Raw genomic sequence first — 22,029 nt, forward strand, 5'->3', positions numbered from 1 at the left:
TCTCCAACCTCCTCACTGTCTGACTTGAGCACCAGCTGCACAGGCTGCTGGCGCAGCACTACACCAGCCTCCTCGTTGTCAGAATCAGCTACAATCTGCACAGGCCTCTGACGGGCCACAACATTCTGGAGGCAAGTTGTTCCACTGATTAATTGTTCTCACAGTCAGGAAAGTCAATTGGATCCAATGGTAATACTGACCCAAGATTATTAATTTGTACAGGGAAGGCTTCTTTTGTTTTTCTCTAATCCGGGGTGGGGAGAAATAAAATAAAATAAAAAATGTACATCATCTTGTTGGCTTTTTCAAACTTGTGATAAATGTTAAGAAAGACTTGGGCATTCATTAGACAAAAACAAAACTGAAGAATGAAGCAAGATTCTGCATAGAAAACAAAATGATGTCTTGAGAGGTTGGTACAATTTAAGAAGGGAAATTTTGCTCTTTGTGAAAGAAAGAGATGCTTCGATTTATAGCATGCAGAAGAAAGTGTATGTATACAAAAAAAACTATTTGAAAGCTGGGAAAACATTTCAGAGTGACATTTCTGGGTAGGGATTTGAATTATGCATCTGGAACACTTTAGCAGTCTACGCTGGCTTCCTATGAGAAGAGGAAGAGGAGATACGATAACGACAGAGCCGTATTTTGAAAATGTAAGCACCTGGATTTTGCTGTAGCAAATACATTTACAGAGGTTATTCGGCACTGGCTGAGGACTGCAAATTTGGGCAGAGAAGGTACAGGGCCGCCAGAGAAGCTGCATTAAACTTTAACTCCCTGGAGATTGTTGCAATATTTTCAGGATCAGACTCAATAAAGATAATAGAAGTTAGAGCTTTAAATATATTTCTTTTTAATTATGATAGGCATTCTATATTCACTGAATATTCAAGGTAGAAGCAGTTAGAATGGTGAGGGTGGCTCCTTATATATATACAAGGGGTGGAGCTAGGAATGGGAGTGGTAAGTTATGAATACATTAAAGTCCAAAGAATAAGTTAACCTCTGATGTTCCATATATACATTATTTACACATTGGAGAATAAGGCATTTACATCTGACAAATCCCCCTCTAAATGCCGGTTCGTTACACAACACCAATTACATTCTGATTCAGGACAATATAATACATATAATTTAGAAGTTAAATATTTGTGTTGTTTAGAAGGTAAGGGTTTTGTTAATATGTCAGCTAATTGTTCAGAAGTATCGCAATGTATTGCTTTAATGAATCCGTCTTGAGACAGTTGTCTCACATGTTTAAACTTTATATCAATATGCCTGGACCTTTGTCCAATTGCATCGGATCTGGATATTTCAATGGACGCTTTATTGTCTTCATGCATAATAAATGGTAAAGTGGGTTTCTTCCAAACATCAGTGATCAGATCATTGAACCATACAAGGTTATTTGCAGCCTTGGACAAACAAACATATTCCGCTTCTGTAGTAGAAGTGGCTACTAGTTCTTGTTTACCAGTATACCAGTAAACTGGACAATCATTCAATAGAAAAACATAACCAGAAGTACTCTTTCTGCATGATGTATCACCAGCCCAATCTGCATCAGCATAACAAGTAATTTTTGGTTCTCTGTCATTATTGGGTTCCAACATTAAACAAAAATCTAATGTACCCTTCAGATATCTTAGAATTCTCTTGACAGCTTCCCAATGATACAAGGTTGGTTTACTAACATATCTTGACAGTAGATTGAGAGGTAATGCAATATCTGGCCTAGTCCAATTAGATATATAAAGGAGTGAACCTATAACTGATCTGTAAAATGTGTTGTCTTTAAACTCAGGGGAAGATTCATCAGTGTTTCTAAGAAAATCAGTTTGCATAGGGGTGTCACAGGTTTTGGCATTATTTAAGTTACATTTGTTTAGGAGTTCGATGATTTTATCTTTCTGTGTAAGTTTGAATCCCCTTTTAGTTTTGTTAATTTGCACACCAAGGTATTTATTCACTTTACCCAGAGATTTCAGTGAGAAGTGTTCATTTAACTTATTTACAAAGATTTCCCTGCTCTCTTTATGCTTTCCAATGTATAAAATATCGTCCACGTAAATTAATACAAATTCAATATGATCATTACTCTTTTTTACAAAGAAACAGTTATCAGCAGTGGTGGCGTTGAAATCCATGGTCTTAAGTACTTTTACCAAGCAATCGTACCATCTTTTGCCGGATTGCTTTAATCCGTACAGACTCTTATTTAATAACCAAATTTCGTTCTTATTAGTGTATTGACTGTGTGGTGCTCTTACATATATTTCCTTATCTAATTTTGCATGTAAGTATGCGGTCTGTATGTCATATTGGAATACGTCCAGATTGAGTGCAGATGCTACTACAAGGGCTGTTTTGACACTCTCTGTTCTCACTGTGGGTGAATATGTATCAGTATAGTCTTCTGGGTATTTTTGTGCATAGCCTTGTGCAACTAGTCTAGCCTTGTATAAGGTATTGCCTCCTTCTAAGTTCTTAATTTTATAAATCCACCTGGTACCTATAATTGTTTTATCCTTAGGTGCGATCGCAGGTGTGAATACATTTAATCCTTGTAAACTTTCCATCTCTTTTTCCATAGCTAGTTCCCATTTTTCTCTTTCTTCATGTGGAAGTTTCAATACTTCTTCATATGTATTAGGTGTTATTTGTTCTCCATTCATATGCATTATGTAATCTTTGTATTTATTTGGTATTTGGTTTCTATTGTTTCTAATAGTTCTTTCAGGCTTGCTATGGTTATCATGCAAGTATCTAGCTTCCTTTTTTGTTAATGTGTCTGTCTTTATTTTATGCTGACTATTAGTCCAAGTTTTGGTTTTGTTCTTACTTTTGTTAATATTTTGATTTTCTGTTGTTCCTTCCTCGCAAGATATCGTATCTTTACATTTATTAGGAAATATTTCATTAAGGTGCAATTTTGACCAATTGGCCTGTTCATGGAACACAGCTGTTCTGGATACTATAAATTTGTTATTACTATCAATAAATCTGTACCCTTTGGTTCCAGTTTCGTATCCCATGAATCTTAATCTCCTGGATACGTTTTCTCCCTTTCTCCTCAATTGTTTAGGTATGTGTACGTCTGCAGTGACTCCAAATATGTGCATGTGTGATAATTTGGGTTTTCTATTGTACATCACCTCATATGGTGTCTTATTCACAATACTGGACCAGGTTCTATTTTGAGTGTAATTTGAATAATGTAATGCCTCTGACCAAAATTGTTTGCCTAAACCAGCATCCTCTAATGTGCACCTAATCATGGTTTGTAGTGTGGAATTTTTCCTCTCTGCAACTCCATTTTGAAATGCAGAAAAAGGATTGGACGTGAAATGTAACATTCCTCTATCCTTTAACCATTGGGAGAATTCTTTAGACATGAACTCACATCCCCTATCTGTCATAATTTGCTTTATTCTGATATTATGTTGTGTTTCTATACGTTTGTAGAATTCCTTAAATTTCTGAAATGTTTCATCCTTGTGCTTTAATGTGTAAACAAAACCATATCGGCTGTAGTCATCCACTATTGTTAGGAAGTAACGTTTTCTATAGGTAATTGAGGGACTTAATGGACCAACTAAGTCCATATGTACCAAATCAAAAATATTGTTAGTTGATCTGTTAGATTTTTTTGGTCTGGGACTGGTTTTTAGTTTGGTGGATTTACATACTGAGCATTCCAAATAATTTTCACAATTTTTTATTTTGACACCTTCTGCGTGTTCAGTCATTTTTTGTACTACAGGAAAGCTTGCATGTCCTAACTTCCTGTGTAAGATGTGAGCACACTCATCATGAATTGGTTTACCTATTTTTGGTTTCTTTTCCTTGTATGTATTTTTGTGATCATGAGTTATTCTACACTCATCATTGTCACTGTTACTGACATTTTCATCATCTGCTTCAATACAATCTTCCATATTTGAATCAATGTTATGTAAACATCTTTCTTTAGTTATCAGATAGGGTAGACCTCCTTTTATCATTACAGTACCTACATTTGTTTTGTTCTTTTCTATAGTTGCTTTCCCTTTTGAGAAAACTATATTGATATCAGATTCTCTGCTTAATTTTATGGCACTTAGTATGTTGTGAGGTATTTCTGGGATTAATAATACCCCCTCTATTTTCCCTAGACCAGGCAAGGTCACATTTCCTTTGCCTAGTACTTGAACCTTTTCTTGATTAGCTACCTTTATCACAAACTTATCTTCTATAAATGAAGATAATATACTTTTGTTGTTGGTGGTGTGATTTGTTGCACCAGAATCAATAAGCCAATTGTTATTCTCATCCTGCTGTGTTCTGGTGCTGTCTTGTTTATTTAGCCCATTCAGTGACCCAGATTTCCTCTCTTTTGAATTTTCTCTACCCCCTCTACCTTCTTTGTAATTTGGTGGACTTCTATATTTGTGTCTATCTGTGGAAGATTGTCTGTAATTATATTTGCTCCTATATTCTGGCCTATGTCTCTCTCTTGAGACTTTGGGACAGTCTCTTCTACTATGTTCCCTGGATCCACAATTGTAGCATCTAAAGGCCTCATTATGTTTATCTTGAAAGACTACTTTCCTAAAAGGTTTGTGGTCTGTTTGGTTACTGGATCGATTTTTTCTTGAATTGTCTTCTGCTATCAATTTGTTAGATAGACTTTCTATGGATAAATATCCCAAATTAATGGTATCTAAGTGTGACATAAAGCTATCCCATGATGGATCAAGTGAATTGATAATAACACTTTTCATTGTTTGATCTGAAATCACTTCCCCCCTCAATTGTAGCTCAGCTCTTATTTTGTTTAGATTTATCAAATGCTCACTTATAGAAACCCCTGGTTTTACTCTAGAGGAAAAGAAATCCTTAGACATTCTTGTGGTTGTAGCTACGCTATCGCTGTGAAATAGATTAAACATGCATTGAATTATTTCTGATACAGTTAGGTTTGGTTTGATGCTATGATACATTGCAGGAGACACGCTAGATATTATTATGAAAAATGCTCTATGATGTAAACAATCTATTTTTAAAGTCCAAGGTCTTCTTGGAGGGCTAGTTATAAAGAATAGTAAATTTTCTTTCATGAAAATAACCTGAAGCTGTTGATACCACTCTTGTAAATTAATGCCATCAATTCTAAGTTTTGGGAAGTCACTGGGTAAGTTACCTACATTATTCTGTCCATTACTTACAACCTGGGGCAGTCCGTGATCTCTCAAGTGCAGGAAATTACAGAACGGCATTGGGATGCTTGCAATGAGTCTGCGCGGTTCTCTGGCCAGTTCAAGTCCTTCTGGGTCGTCTACGTAGTTTCGCACATGCGCGTTGCTCATTTCTTCTTTGGTGGCGTCGTGGAAGGTTCTCTCCCTTTCAGCTCTCTCGATCCACTCCTCCTCAGATGAGTCGGTCTCTGGCTCGGTTTTTGGGGTTCTGGTGGTGGCGACGGTTCTTTTCTTCTTTTTGTGTGCGTTGGTATTCGATCTTGTCTGTGGTGTAGGGCGAAATCGGCATGGCTCTCTGGGCTCGGGCGTCGTCGCTTTCGAAGTCAGGATGGGAGCGTGCAGGTCTTGAGTCGCCGGTTTGATTTCTTGCTTCTTCGTAGATGTCTTGGTAATTTTCAGTCTTGGCCCAAAAGCAGCAAAAAGTGTTTTCATTGCTGATTTTACTTGAGATTTTGTTAAATCGTCTTCACTTTCTGATTTTGGATCATCTGAAGAGTTTGAGACTTCTTTCTCACTTTCTTCGTCTGATAGTGTTTTTCGCGCCAGAAATTTTGAACAGAGCGTTTTGATTGGCTCTGCTCCATTCTCTTTTGAAGTTCGTTGAAACCAAGATGGCTGCCATTCAAAATTTCGCGCGGGATCACATCTTTTCTTTTTAACAACTATTTTCTCAGTAGTCATCTCACTTACGGTTTTTTGATCTTTGGGTTTTTCTTTAATGACGTTTTTCTCTCTCGCTGCTCCGCTGTTCTTCAGCATCTCCTGGAGGTCCACGATGAGACTTTCATCATTCTTTTGGCTTTTTAGTATCTTTAATATCTCTGACCTGAGTTTGTTATTTTCTATTTCGATTTCTTTCTGGTCATTATTTTCACTCATTAGTTCTTCTTCTTCAGTGGAGTATTCTTCGGATTCTCTCGAAATCGCATTGGTGGATTCGTTGATCATCTCTTGATCAGTTTCTATTTCTTTGCTGTAGGCCCTGGTGTTGGGCCTATCTTTCTTGGACATTTTTAATTACTTATTGAGTCAATTAACCATCCTCTGCTACCAGATTGTTGCAATATTTTCAGGATCAGACTCAATAAAGATAATAGAAGTTAGAGCTTTAAATATATTTCTTTTTAATTATGATAGGCATTCTATATTCACTGAATATTCAAGGTAGAAGCAGTTAGAATGGTGAGGGTGGCTCCTTATATATATACAAGGGGTGGAGCTAGGAATGGGAGTGGTAAGTTATGAATACATTAAAGTCCAAAGAATAAGTTAACCTCTGATGTTCCATATATACATTATTTACACATTGGAGAATAAGGCATTTACATCTGACAGAGATTTCCTTTGGTAGTCACTTTTCAGTTGAGGTCTTCCTGTCCTATTTCTCCACATCTAAAGGTTTAGGGAAGCAAGCTAAATCACTTCCACAAAGGTAGTGCTATGAAGAGACCCAAAGGTGCTTTTTCAAGAGGCAACTGGACTTTAACCTGCCTGTCCGACCAGATATAGCATAGAGGGCATGCTACAGGTACTATAAGAGAAGAACAGAACTGGAGGGTGGAGTTAAGTGCATTATCAGCTTAGAGTCATTACATTCCCACAAAGAGTCCAAGTCCAACCCCTCTTGAATTCCATTGACTTTTATCTGGTACCTATTTAGGATTGAACTATAGTTGATTGGATTCTTGCATATAGGTTGGAGCAATAAATCTTCTCTGGGGTCCTTGGTGCTCTCTGAGTTTGCTTGTTTTCTTGCAGACATTCCATTATTCAAACTAGGTAACATAACTAGCACTGAAGATGTTACCTAGTTGGGTAATGAAACATCTGCAAGAAAACAAGGAAGCTCAGAGAGCATCAAGGACCCCTCATTTCAACCCTGAACTACAAATACTCTCCTTTATTGGTAATAAATCTTCTGAACTACAACTTAATGTTTGGGCGTGATGTTTTGCACTTGACAAGTCCTGTTGTGGCAGGCACTAGGACCATGATGGCGAACTTATGGCACAGGTGATGTGCGGAGCCATATCTGTGGGCATGCAAATGTTGCTCTAATTCAGCTCCAGTGCACATATGCTGATTTTCAGGCCTTCTGGGCCCACTGGAAGTCGGGAAACGGGATGTTTCCTGCTTCCGGAAGGCCTCCTGGTGGGTGAGAAGGCCGTTTTCGCCCTCCCCAGGCTCCTAGAAAGCCTCTGGAGCCTGGGGAGGGTGAAAAATGGGCCTTCTGGTTCCAATGGAAGTTGGGAAATGGGACATTCTGGGGGCTTCTGGAGGGCTTATGGGGGGAAAAAGGTCATTTTCACCCTCCCCAGGCTCCTAGAAAGTCTCTGGAGCCTGGGGAGGGCAAAAAACGGGCCTTCCGGTCCCACCGTGCCATTGCGTGCCAAAAGTGGGAGGAGCGCAGAGGGTCACATGCACAAGGGGGCGGGGCACATTGAATTATGACTGTGGGTATGTGTGTGCACACAACCCCCCCTGCCCACATGTGACCCCTGCTTTTGGCATGCGACGGCAAAACGGTTAGCATCACTGCCCTAGGAGGCGGGGAGGTTTCTACTGTGGCCCCTGCACTGTAAAGTTTTCTTCCTCCTGAGATGAGTTTTGAATGTCTGAAGATCACTGAAGATATGGTTATGTCAGGAAGTCTGAGGTTCCCAGTGGATGGATGAACTTGCGAGATGGCTCCATTAACATCCCTTTGTCTGTCATTTCCTTGTTGTGTTCTGTTTTTTATAGCTTTTTAATGTTTTTATAATTAATGATAATTGTTTTATGTATTTATTTGCTAGTGTAGCACTCAGAATTGCTTTTGGTGAGATGGGAGAGGCCTATATAAATTTGATAACAAACAAACATAATGTTTTTAAAAAGTATGCCTACTATACTTTGTTCCAGCTTCACATTTACAAAAGTGATAAACCTGTATCTGGCAATGACTACATCACTTCTAAAAGTGACATTCACACAATTAAATGTCCCTTCACAGAATTAAAATAAATGAACATAATTTTTAAAAAGCCAAAATGACTCAACTGGCTGGGGGAAGGGAAAAAAAAACACCTCCTTATCTGCTAAAATAAATAAAAAGAACTTTCTCCCAGCAAGGATGCACAATCTCAGTAAGAATTGGAAAACACTCTTGAGTTCACTTCAGAGATTCCTTGAATCCATATTCTGAAGTGATCTACTTTGAGATGGTGCTACATCTCTTGACACCTATCAAATGAATCAGTGAGATGGGACTCTTTCTCTGGCCAGACCCAGGGGTGGGCTGCTGGGGGTTCAGAGGGGTTTGGGAAAACCTCTAACTAAGATTCTGCGCAGTTCGGAGAACCCCCAAATCCCACTCCTGGCTGGCCCACCCAATCCACCTTGCCCGTCCCAGGAGTCCCCGCGTGGCCTGTTTTGGATGCAGGTAAGTGCAGGCTGCGCGTGGAAGCTCAGGGAGGGCGAAAAATGGGCCTACCCATTTCTGGCCTCCAGAGGGCCTCCGGAGCCTGGGGAGGCTGTTTTCGCCCTCCCGGAGGCTCGAGAAGAACCTCTGGAGCTCAGGGAGGGCAAAAATGCCTCCCACTGTGGTTCAGGAGGCCGACTAGGCCATGCCCACCATGGCCACACCCACCCAGCAACTAGGCAGAGAGCCCCTTGCTAAAATTTTTGAAGCCCACCCCTGGCCAGACCTGAATCCAGCAGAAAACCAATAAAAAAGCTAGTGAAATGATTCTTTTAACCCAACTCAGATCCAGAAGACAGAAGGTACTGCCCTGTAAAGTTTCCACAAAAAGATTCATCGATCAAAGCAAAGTCTCCCTTTGAAGTTCCACACAGCTTTAATCTGGATTCCCTAGTCCCAGTTTTGCAGTCGGGGTAGCAAAATAATGTTGCTGCATCCCGGTGCCCAAAGACATTCTCATTTTTCTTCTTCTTCCCCCCCCCCACTCCTGCCCTCCATACACCCATCAGCCATGCCTTTGATGAAATTCTGCAGAGCTTCAGCAACAGATTTTCACAAGGATCTATGATGGGGGGAAAAAAAGAGAGAGTCCTACGGTGTTTTATCTTCAAAGACAGCCAAGCTTTATGGCTTAGATCCCCGTTCCCCAATTGATATCCTTCCAGATGAATAGCACTACAATTCCTATCACCTGCCCTGAATCAATACCAATCAACAGATGGAGTATCAGATTAGGAAAGGCGGATCTAGATTGTTAACAGCCTCAACGGCAAGGAGATTCCAGAAGCAGATTCTGAAAGTTATCCTTCTCAAAACTTCCCTTGCAAAGATTCAGATTGCAATCTGTGGTGGTTTTTCCAATATTCTTACCACTGGTTAGCCCCCACGTGCCTTTTGCGCATGTGCTTTGCTCGCTCGTGTGCCTTACGCGCATGCACCCAGCCTCAAAAACATGCCTAAATAGGATGGCATTGAGCCAGGGAGGGAGGGCCCATCCACAATTTTCACTATTAATTCACCACGATTTTCATTATTAATTCACCTGAACCGTACGAACCGGCTGAACCTCTGATTGCAATCACATAACTGTGGGAATGATATTGTAGGAAAGCTCTCCCCTCCCAGAATAAAATATTATTTATTCTTAATATTTAAAAAGTGCATAAAATATCTTTCCACAATGGCATGGACAATCACTATATCAAGAAGCAATGTGCTCCTCAGAGATCATCTCATATATAGTACACCTTCTACCATGACATCTGCTTTTTGTTCCTTCTGTTTAGCACATAACACATCTGTATGTGTTAGAACATATATAATATAGAAATATATATATATATATATTGGTTAATTGGTCTGTTGAAAATATAATGTCTATTTTACTTGATGTCTAAAATGTCCCTGATATATGAAATATATTTGCTAGTGTGCATTTTGGCAAAGAAACATGGTAGAGGTTGAAAACCAATACACAACCAATAATCTTGTGTTTGTTGAAAGTACATCAACAATAAATCAATTTAATAACCAGAAAGTGATAAATGGTTCCAGCCAACTGGAAATGGCATGGAACACTAGACAAGACAAATTTGAGATATGAATAAAAATCATATTTTACAACCAAGGGGTGCTGGATCTATATTATTGCATAGATAAAACTTTTGCCAAGAAGAAGAATACAATAGCTTAAAACTGCTGAAAGACATTTTAATTTGATTATATTGCTTGAATATGTTATTAACGAATCTGATTTGATCAATACTACTTTGGTATTAATTGTAGGAAAGCAACACTTTAGAGTAACAACAGAATTCTCTAAAAGTTTTGGTTCTTATTAGTATACTTTTTATTGTTGTTTTATATAATTTTAATCACATTGTTGTAAGCCATTCAGAACCAGTCAAAGAATAAGCAGAATATCCATTTCTAAACATGAAAATTGTTAGGAAATGGCTATTGTCTAACTAGTTGGTCAGGCAATATATAAACTATCAATACATGTTTGTCAAAAGATATTATATTGCTTTAAGACTGTATTGCATCATCCTGTATCCTGATTGGCTAAGTTCTGTAGCCAATGTACTTAAGGGGAAGCCTGAATCATGGCTTGTGGACACTACACCATTTTATCTGCTTATTTGCTGTTACTCTCTACCTGTTCTCTCTGTATGATCACTGTTTGATCATAGCTACTTGTTGCTTTCTACTATTTATTGAATGTTTTAATACTGAACTTGTTCCTGTTTGACACTCAAGAACTGTTTTATTGTGTAATGACAACAACTGTTAAGAAGACTTTGTACTTGGAATATCCCTGAATTGATATTTTAACTATCGCCTTATCTGTGTATGACTTGGATTGTTATTGGACTATGCTTTACTTTTTTCTAAAAAGTAAAAGACTACCACAACTCAGTATGTCAGTATATTAACTGTGGTTATTCACTCTCAGCCGCTTTCATGTGCATACTAAAGCAGATACTAAAGTTATCTGCTCAATAACCCATAACATTGGTTATGAGCCAAGAATATCCTTAACAAAAATAAGAGACACAACCTAAAAGTAAGGATATTTTTTTTTGACAGTGAGAGCAGTTAATCAATGGAATTGATTAATTGACCTTGCCGTGCGAGCCGCCCCCCTTCCCTCGTGCCCCATTTTGGGACTGGAAAGTCTTCTGCACCAACCTGGAAGACAAAATGGGGTGTGGGGGGGCCAGGGCACATGCTCAGGGAACGCATGTGCATGCACAGATAACATGCACACATGCACAGGGATGCACGCACATGCGTGGGGACACATGTGCATGTGTGGGGATGCACACACATGCATGGGGATATGCACATATGTGTGGGGGCAGAGCACATGCACAAGGGGGCACTCGCACTGCATTTTGGGAGTTCGGGCATGCACAAGTGTGCTTTGGGCACTCAGCACCAAAAAGGTTAACCATCACTGTCATAGTCCTAAACCTTTGCAGAAAAAGCTTACTTCAATAAAGGGGAATATTTGTAACTCAGGGTTGAAAGGAGTGATCCTTGGTGGTTTCTGACGTCTGTTTCTTGCAGATGTTTCATTACCCAAACTAGGTAACATCATCAGTGAGACTAAGGACCCCCTCAAACCTTATTTCTCCCTTCCTCTCCCTCTGCCCCCCCCCACAGACACACACAATCTCTTGCAAATGAAAAACATCCTTTCCTAGACTGATAAAACAGGATGGAAATGTCTGACCATTTTTTCCCTTCCTTGGCATGCAAGTTTTGGAAAAAACCTAAGGATCATGGAAGAGTAGGAAGAGCAGGTGGACTAAATGTTGGGGGGAGAGAGAGGAAAATGGAAGTATTTGCTCCCGAAATCTGCTTTTAAATTGATTCTGGAAAGATGGACCTTCTGTCTTCCTTATACAGCCGGCTTGGGAACTCATTTGAACTGTCAGATGCTGCTTTTGAACTAAAATTCCTAGTATTCAACCCTCGGGCCCAAATTTATGACTTTGTTTGCTTCTAGGTGTTCACTGATTCGTTGCTTGATAATCTTTTCCAGAATCTTCCCAGGTATTGAGGTCAGACTGATAGGTCTGTAGTTTCCTGGATCTGTTTTTTTTGTCCACTTTTTTGAAGATGGGAACTACATCAGCTCTTTTCCAGTTCTCTGGTAGTTCCCCGGTGCTCCAGGATCTTTGGAAGATATAGTTCAAAGGTTCTGAGATTGTGTCTGCTAGTTTCCTCAGAACTTTGGAGTGTAATCCGTCTGGTCCCGGTGATTTAAACTCGTGTAGGGTGGACTATTTTGAGCTGCTTTGAAGAGTAGCTTAGAAACTAGACTCTTAGGTTCTCACCTCAATTAAGAGATAGTGCTTGGAAACCTCCATTATCAGTTGGATCTGAGTCACCAATTACTGACTTTTATTTTTTTTTGAAAGGAAGACTCCATGCCACTTGGCGAAGACTGCCTGAACATAATACAGGTCAGTCCAGACATAGCTATAAAACCAGGAAATGGATGGGCAGATGGCTCCTTGACTATTAGGTATCAATTACTTTTGTTACCTAGGGCTCGTGAAACCTATGCATTATACATCAGCTTTCCAATAGGCTCTCTTCATTTCAGGAATGAGGTCCCTGCATTTAAAAACAGATTAATTGAAACAGGTGTTGGAGGAAGTCAATCAAACTACTTGGATGGACATGTAGAAGCCAAAGGAAGTTTATGCTTTATAACTTGCAGATCATTGTCAATTTCCCAGGCTAATTAAAAACAAGGACAGGTTTCACTGAAGGAATCCACTCTAGTATTCAAGTAGTGACTATAGTGACAGAGATAAATTGTCATCAGACTATTGTTATTTTGTTGGTTGCGCAGTCAGCCAGATACTTAGAATAGATTTTGCATTTCTATCTACCCTATGGAGTCCTTCCAGGCTGGACTATTGTAATGCTCTCTACATGGGGCTCCCCTTGAGGAGCACCCGGAGGCTCCAGTTGGTCCAGAATGCAGCCGCGCGAGTAATAATGCAGGCGACTCATCGCTCCCATGTAACACCCATCTTGCGCAAGCTGCACTGGCTCCCGGTGGTCTTCTGAGTGCGCTTCAAGGTGTTGGTTACCACCTTTAAAGTGCTCCATGGCTTAGGACCTGGTTACCTACAGGACCGCATTCTGCCACCGGCTGCCTCCCACCGACCAATACGCTCCCACAGAGAGGGCCTCCTCAGGGTGCCGTCAGCCAAACAGTGTAGACTGGCGACCCCCAGGGCGAGAGCCTTCTCTGTGGGGGCCCCGGCCCTATGGAATGAACTGGCCCCAGACATATGAAGGATCCCCGACCTCCGTGCCTTCCGTCGCACTCTGAAGATCCTATTATTCCAGCAAGTTGGTCTGACAGGATACAGGTTTTTTAAATTGGGTTTTGATAGGGGTTTTAAAATGATTTTAGTTGGATGTTTTAAATTTGGCCGAATGATTGAATTATTTTAATAAGCTTTTAATTTTTGTTGTACATTGTTTTTACCATGGCTGTTCACCGCCCTGAGTCCCTCGGGAGAAGGGCGGTATATAAATATAATAAACTAACTAACTAACTAACTTCCTGTTAAGGAATATGTGCAAAGTAACTCTTGAGTAACAAGGTTGTGCACATGAGAAACGGCTGAGAGTGATTGTGAATAAGCACTGTCAATACACAGATACACTGAGTTGTGATATTCTTTTACTTTTAGGAAAAACAAAGCAAAGTCCAATAAACAATCGAGGTCATACACAGATAAAGATAGTTAAATTGTCAATCCAGGGATATTCCAAGAACAAAGTCTTCTTACCAGTTGTTGTAATCATATGCAATAAAACAGTTCTTTTTAGAGTTACAACAGGAATAAGTACATCAGTAAAACAATCAGTAAAACAGTAGAAAACAACAAGTAGCAATGATCAATCAGTGATCATGCAGAGAGAACAGGCAGAGAGGAGCAGAGGTAGCAATAATAATGTAATAAGAAAAATAAGCCATGATTCAAGCTTCCTCTTAAGTACATTGGCTACAGAGCTAGCCAATCAGAATACAGTATGATGCAATACAGCATTACAATCTTAAAGCTATATATTACATTTTGACTGCAAACATGCATTGATGGTTTATATATATTGCCAACCCAACCAGTTAGGCAATAGCCATTCCCTAACAATTCCCAAGGATTTGGGATAGGCAGATCTGGTGGTTTGATGGTGTTAAATATATTGTTGCAGGATGTAAGCTGTTTCAAGTAAAGCTGCCTTTTGCAATTGACTGGTGGTGATGTTGCCAATGCCGATGGTGTTCAAGTGGTGCTCTAGTTGCTTTGGAATGGCAACCAAGTCGCCTACTACTGTTGGTACTATCTTGGCTTTCTTTTGCCACAGTCTTTCTACTTCTATTTCAAGGTTTTTTTATATTTTGTGATTTTCTCCAGTTTTTTAAGAGCTGTGATAGCGCAGTGATTATAAAGCAGTATCGCAGACTAACTCTGCATTCCCATTTTCAGGAGTTCTGATTCTGATCAGCTCAAGGTTGACTTCTGTAGACAGCTTAGAGAGGGCTGTAGCAATGGCAGTAGCAATTAGACTTATATACTATGTCATATTGCTTTATGGCCCTCTCTAAGTGGTTTACAGAGTCAGCATATTGCCCCCAACAATCTGGGTCCTCACTTTACCAACCTTCGAAGGATGGAAGGCTGAGTCAACTTTGAGACAGTGAGAATTGAACTCCTGGCAGTGAGCAGTGAGTTAGCCTGCAATACTGTATTATAACCACTGTGCCACTTCTATAAAGCACTATATAAGTCTAAATATTATTATTATTATTATTATTATTGTTGTTGTTGTTGTTGTTGTTGTTGTTGTTGTTGTTGTTGTTGCTATTTCTCTTCTATTCTGCTATCTCCGGGTATTGTAACATTCACTATCTAAGTTATTATTATTATTTATTTTATTCATTAAACATGAAACTCAGTCAACTGAACATTCAATAATGCATCAAAAATACCATTGACTGGTGCTAATGATTGATACGGGCTGCTGCCAGCGTCCTAGATATCAACCAAGTATTATTATTATTATTATTATTATTATTATTATTATTATTATTATTATTATTATTATTATTATTATTATTATTTGACAGTATACACAGCAAATGAGATGACCATGCTGGATTTCGTATCCCAAATCACTAGTCGAACACTTCCCAAGCGTTTAGGACTGCGTGATGTATCGGCGGATTATGCGAGCAGATCCCAGTAAGGTGGCCTTCTGCAGCTGACCAATAGTGATTGGCAGCTGCCAATTGTTTTTAAGTGCTTGCCTAGGTCTTTAGGCACAGCACCCAATGTGCCGAGTACCACTGGGACCACCTGCACTGGTTTATGCCAGAGTCTCTGCAGTTCGATTCTCAAGTCCTGATATCTGGCGACTTTTTCAAGTTGTTTCTCATCGATTCTGCTGTCACCAGGTATGGCAATGTCGATGATCCACACTTTTTCTATATTATTATTATTATTGGTTAATCTTTAGTGAGATTCACAGCCTTTGAGGCCGGTTAATAGCTCAGCAGCTCGAGTCCTAACCAAGGACCTAGGAACTGTTAAGGTATCGTCGGAGGATGTAAGCTGTTCCGAGTAAGGTGGTTTTTTGTAGAGTCAAAATGTTCAAGTCCGGCAAATTTAGAATTTCTAAATAGCGAGGTAGCCCTTTGGGTATTGCTCCAAGGGCTCCAATTACAATCAGGACAACACACAATTTCTTTTTCCACAGTCGCTCAACTTCAATTTGCAAGTCCCGGTACTTTGTGATTTTTTCTTGCTGCTTATCTTCAATCCGTGCATCACCAGGTATTGCAATGTCAATGAACCATACTTTTTTCTTTTCAACTATTGTTATGTCAGGTGTGTTGTGGACCAAGTGCCTGTCAGTCTGAATCCTAATGTCCCACAAGATCTTGAGTTTCTCATTCTCTAAAACTTTCTCAACCTGATGTTCCCAATGGTTTTTGCTGTATTCAAATCCAAACTTCTGGCACAATTATTATTATTATTATTATTATTATTATTATTATTATTATTATTATTATCATCATCATCATCATCATCATCATCATCATCATCATCATCATCACCATATTATTACTTTTTGGGTCAATACTCTGAAAATCCCTAAGACATATAAACATACATACATACAATACATACATACATACATACATACATACATACATACATACAGTGATGGCATGAAAAACATGGTTAGCAGCGGAAAAGGTGCATAGAAAGAACATAATAATATGGTACACATAAGATGAAGATATGTGGCCAATTTTGTACAGTATAAGAAATTCAAGAAGTTATATATTAAATCCCTTCCAACTCTGTTATTCTGCTAAATTACATTTTAAAATGTGTTGGTTCATAAAGATAAAATAAGTATTCTATATATAACCCTAATACATATTAATGTAACATCGTTGCATTGGATTCTAGTTCACCAGAGTGCACTAGTTCAAATTGAAATATACATATTCCTACTTGTAAAATTTTATCACCAAAGAAAACAAGCGCAAATCAACCTTAGAATGGTTTAATTTTATTCTGCAAATTGTTCACCTGGGTCTGATACTGTCACATTTTAGCATCATTTGATAACCCAGTGGTTTATCTTTTTAAAGTTTAGGTCAGATAACGAATTACGGTATTTTATTTAGACTGATAGTATAAAATGGCATAAAATAGTTCAAAACAGGAATATTGACTCATTCAAGGAACATTAACAATATGTTGCTTTCCTAACTTAAAAAAAAAGTTGTATAGTTTTTATTTTCTGTTTTACAGTTGTTTCACTACTCCAGGAAAAAAAAAAAACCAGCATCTTGACTTTCAGGGCTTTATAAAGAATGATTTTATCCTTTTTTGTGTGAGAAGGAAAAAACAAAACCCTGACATTTTGTTCTTTTATAGTGCCTTGGGTATTAATGAGAACTAAAGTATTGCAGTGTGAAAACGGTAACTTCTCTGCAACATTTTATAACAAGAATATATAACCGCCCCTTACCCAGTTTTGCGTTGCGTGCCTCAAATGTAGGAAAAGTAAAATTGATGCAGCTTTACATTAACATTTCTGTTGTTTGTGCTGTTTGTTAAGAATAGCCATTGTAGTTAATACAATGCAGCTTAACACAGTATGTGGATTGAGCTCACTGTAGTTTATTGACAAACCATTGTTAATGAAACTGTGACTTATTACAGTGTGTTAACCAGAAGTGGCAATGGAGTCAACTGTTTAGAATAATCCATCTCATTCCGGAACTGAGCCTAAATTTAATTAAATGGAGGAGTTAATTTGTTGTGTTATCAACACAGCTCACTTGGAGAAATCATCTTATCAAAAGGAGACAAATCTGTTCTACAGTTGGTTCTGCTGAGAAATTGCTAAGCAGCCTTAACTCTGAACTTCCCAAGGAAGGAAGGAAGGAAGGAAGGAAGGAAGGAAGGAAAGAAAGAAAGAAAGAAAGAAAGAAAGAAAGAAAGAAAAGAATTAAACTGTTTCTAAAACTGGCACTTGACCCCATGCAATGATCTACCTGAATTGAGAAAAAAAATGGTGGAGCTGAGTTATAACTCAGAGCTGTAACCAATTTTGTTGTATATACGATGTACAATAACAATAAAGGCTATACTATATTTGAAAGTCGGAAACATCTGGGCTAAACAGAATGAACAAAAATCATATGGCATGGGAGAAGGTGTCCTGTATATGAGATGATCTCCGAGGAGCACATTGCTTCTTGATATAGTGATTGTCTACGCCATTGTGGAAAGGTATTTTATGAACAGGTACTTTCAACCTTAGTTATTTAGGAAGAGGCCCTAAATGAGACAGGGAGAGGGAGGGAGAGAAAACTAGGTTTTTCTTACTGTAGTGTTTAGATTAACAGAGTTGGAAAGGATCTCGTAGGTCATCTAGTCCAACCCCCCACCCAACTAGGAGACCCTACACCATCTCTGACAAATGGCAGTCCAATCTCTTCTTGAAAACCTCCAGTGAGGAAGCTCCCACAACTTCCGAAGGCAAGCTGTTCCATTGATTGATTGTTCTCACTGTCAGAAAATTTCTCCTTATTTCTAGGTTGAATCTCTCCTTGATCAGCTTCCATGCATTATTCCTTGTCTGGCCTTCAGGTGCTTTGGAAAATAGATTGACCCCCTCCTCTCTGTGACAGCCCCTCAAATATTGGCAGACTGCTATCATGTCTCCCCTGGTCTTTCTCTTCGCTAGACTAGCCATGCCCAGTTCCTGTAACCGTTCTTCATATGTTTTAGTCTCCAGTCCCCTAATCATCCTGGTTGCTCTTTTCTGCACTTTTTCTAGAGTCTCAACATCTTTTTTATAGTGTGGTGACCAAAACTGGATGCAGGATTCTAGGTGTGGTCTTACTAAGGCTTTATAAAGTGGTATTAGTATCTCACTTGATCTTGATTGTTTCCTTCTGTTAATGCAACTTAGAATTGCATTGGCTTTTTTGGCTGCCACCACACACTCCCGACTCCCTTCTAAGATTGATGATGTTAACCAAGTTTGATAATAAAATGTCTGCGAGAAAGCCACCAAACTCACAGAACACCAAGGACCCCACATGTTTTGTTTACAAAAGGTAGTAAAAGCTCCCAAGAAAGTAAATTGTCTTCTTTTTGTATATTTTTTCCATAATTCTTTTACTTATGAAAAGAAAAGGAGAAGGATAAATTGTCTTTTCTGTGGTAGTAAATACCATTTTCAGTAATATTTTTAGGCACTTTGATTCATTCTTACATATCCTCTCTGAGAAATCCTGAAGAGCTTAGGAAATATCAGATGACTGGAGGGCAGCAAATGTTGTCACTATCTTCAAAAAGTCAAAATGACAATGCATCAAACCGCAGAGAGGTTGCTGTGACATGAATTCTTATGAAGATTCTAAACCTTATTAGAAAGACTCTAATCTGTAAGTATCTTGAAAAGAATAATTACCAGAAATCAGAAAGGCTTTGTTAGTAACAAATCTTACTAGGATTACCTTAAATCATTTTTTAAAACAAATAACGAAATATATGTGCAAATGCTAAAGACATAATACATTTTCACTTTATTGAAACTACTTGATAAAGAATGCTATTACAGTAGTGGCCGAAATTGTGGAAACCTTTTGGGAAAAGTTCATTTTTGAGATTTGATGGCTAATTTATTTATTTATTTATTTATTTTGGGAGTTTCAAGATAATCCTATTCCATTGCTGGAATGGCCTGGGAATAGCCCAGACCTTAACCCAATTGAAAATCTATGGAGCCGACTAAAGAAACTTGTTAGTCAGAAGCGTCAGGGTTAGTCAGACCCAGCAATAAAACCCAGTTAATAGAAGCAATTATTCAATCTTGGTTTCACATTATAACAGCTCCAGAACCAAAAGACTTGGTTCACTCCGTAGGAAGATGTTGTAAGACCGTAATTCATGCTAAAGGTTACCCAACTAAGTATTAACTGACATGGTGATAATTTTTGTATTTCTTGTTTTTTCTATGGTGAAAATTTTTGTGTATTTCATTTTTTTCTACATGTTTCACTTCTTTATACTGTAACTGCTATTCTAATAGCAAATTCTTCATCAAAGTTCTTGCATTACATTCTTGATTAAATTATATTTCCATTGATATATAATTTTATGGTACTACTCCAAAAAAAAAAAAAGTGGTGTTATTAGCTAGTTTTAGAAAATACACTTTTCCCAAAAGATTTCCACAATTTTGGCCTCTACTGTACATAGAACATTAAACATAGAATTGTACAGCTGGAAAGGACCTTGGAGGTCTTCTCCAGTTCAACCCCTTACTCAAGGCATAAGCCTCACAACATCCAAGTCAAATGGTTGTCAAGTCTATTCTTGAAAATTTCCAGCGAAGGATTGAGAATCTCCATAGACAACTCTCCACTGATGAAACCCCCACGACGCCAGGAAAACATTTGTAGCTCATGGTTGAAATGAGGGGTCCTTGGTGCTCCTTGACCATCCAAGTTTGGTGAACCAAAACAACCAAGCTCAGAGAGCACCAACGACCTCTCACATCAGGCACTGCTTTGAAGTCCTGAATCTCATTGACAGGGAATCAGAGAAATTATGGAAGGAACTTAAAGAAGTACGTAAGCAGAGGTGGTATTCAGCCGGATCGGACCAGTTCGCCCGAACCGGTAGCAGAAATCGTGGGTGGGCCTGCCCACCCGCCCCGGCTCTAGGCCATTCTAGTTAGGCACATTTTTTAGGCTGGGCACATGCACGGAAGGTGTGTGCGCAAGCAAAGCACATGCAGAGAAGGATGGCTGCATGTGAGGAATGCGGGCATGTGCGTGAACCGGGCACATGTGGGCATGAAGTGAGCGTGTTAGCATGCAGTGAACCAGTAGTAACATAATGTGAAACCCACCGCTGTACGTAAGGATGAAGGTGAAAAGAGACTGGGGAAAGAAAGAGGAAAGGGAAAGGAAAGGATTAATTGGATGTCAAAACAAACTGTGATGATTGTCAAGAGAGAAGATGCCAAAGACATGAGAGCCTTGGTAGTACAGTGGTCTAAAGCACCCTGTTATTAAGACCAGCTGCCTGCAATTACTGCAGGTTTGAATCTCGCCAGGCTCAAGGTTGACTCAGCCTTCCATCCTTTCTAAGGTAGGTAAATTGAGGACCCAGTTGTGGGGGCAATAAACTGACTTTGTATAAATATACAAAAGGATGAAGGCTATTGCTTAGCACATTGTAAGCCGCCCTGAGTCTCCGGAGAAGGGCAGCATATAAATCAAATTTAAAAAAAAAAAAAGACAAAAAAAGTACAAAAATATCAGAAAGAAACTGAACAAAGAGTTTCAGAGATCTGTCAGAAGAGACGAGAAGTAGCACTAAGTAAGAATATAGAACTTTCCAGATGAATACTTTCCCCACTCTTTCATTCTTTTAGATCAAACAAACAGTGGTACCAAGCAATCCAAACAGCCTTTGACAAAACAATTGTCACACTTTCCTCAACCTTTCACACATATTGGGCTTAGAATTTTATTTTTTAAAATAGCTCTCTTGACTTCTTAATCTATTTCAAGTCATGATGGGAAATTTATTGCCAGCATTTTCAATGTACAATTATAGCAATACTTGGTCAACTTACTCATGGCTTCCTAATAAATTGTACTTTCTGAGATACAAATATACTTGGTAGAAAAAGCCCACCACTTAGAAGAAGTGTTATAATAGGCTCTCCCATACAAGAGTGGTAATTTACTGTGTTTCCATGACCCTTTTAAAACAAAGTCATCCTATTTCTTATTACATTCTAAAATACTTCAAATTGCATTTTTATTAAATCATGCTCGCTCTCTTGTCCTCTTTCTCTCTCTCTCACCAATATGACTTTCCTTCAATTATTCTCCCTCTTGCTCAAAATATATATCTCTATAGATGTCAGCTTGTTCCTATCTTCAATCTTCCAAATTACTGTTACTGCCACCGTTGCTTGTGTGGTGCTGATTTATTTTAACAGTCAAGAAAGACAGCTGACAATAGGTCAGTGAGCAAGGATTCTGAAGTCTCAAGCAAATCAACTCTAAATATGTTCTGTTATCTGGTTACTGAGTGTGCTTACTTGTGCAATACATGGAATTACACGTATCGCCAAGTTATAGGAAAGATGTTGAGACTTTGGAAAAAGTGCAGAGAAGAGCAACTATGATGATTAAAGGCCTGGAGACTAAAATATAATGATTGCAGTAGTGGGTGC

General features: G+C 38.8%; 1 protein-coding gene across 4 annotated transcripts in view; it reads right to left on the bottom strand.

Moving 5' to 3' along the window:
* Positions 1-22,029, bottom strand: part of CDH4 (cadherin 4) — a 1,168,269-nt gene that overhangs the window by 659,953 nt on the left and 486,287 nt on the right. The gene's annotated exons all lie outside the window — the stretch shown is intronic.

This window comes from Pantherophis guttatus, chromosome 3 (genome assembly GCF_059756535.1).
Source record: "Pantherophis guttatus breed Tessera chromosome 3, ASM5975653v1, whole genome shotgun sequence".
Lineage (NCBI taxonomy): Eukaryota > Metazoa > Chordata > Lepidosauria > Squamata > Colubridae > Pantherophis > Pantherophis guttatus.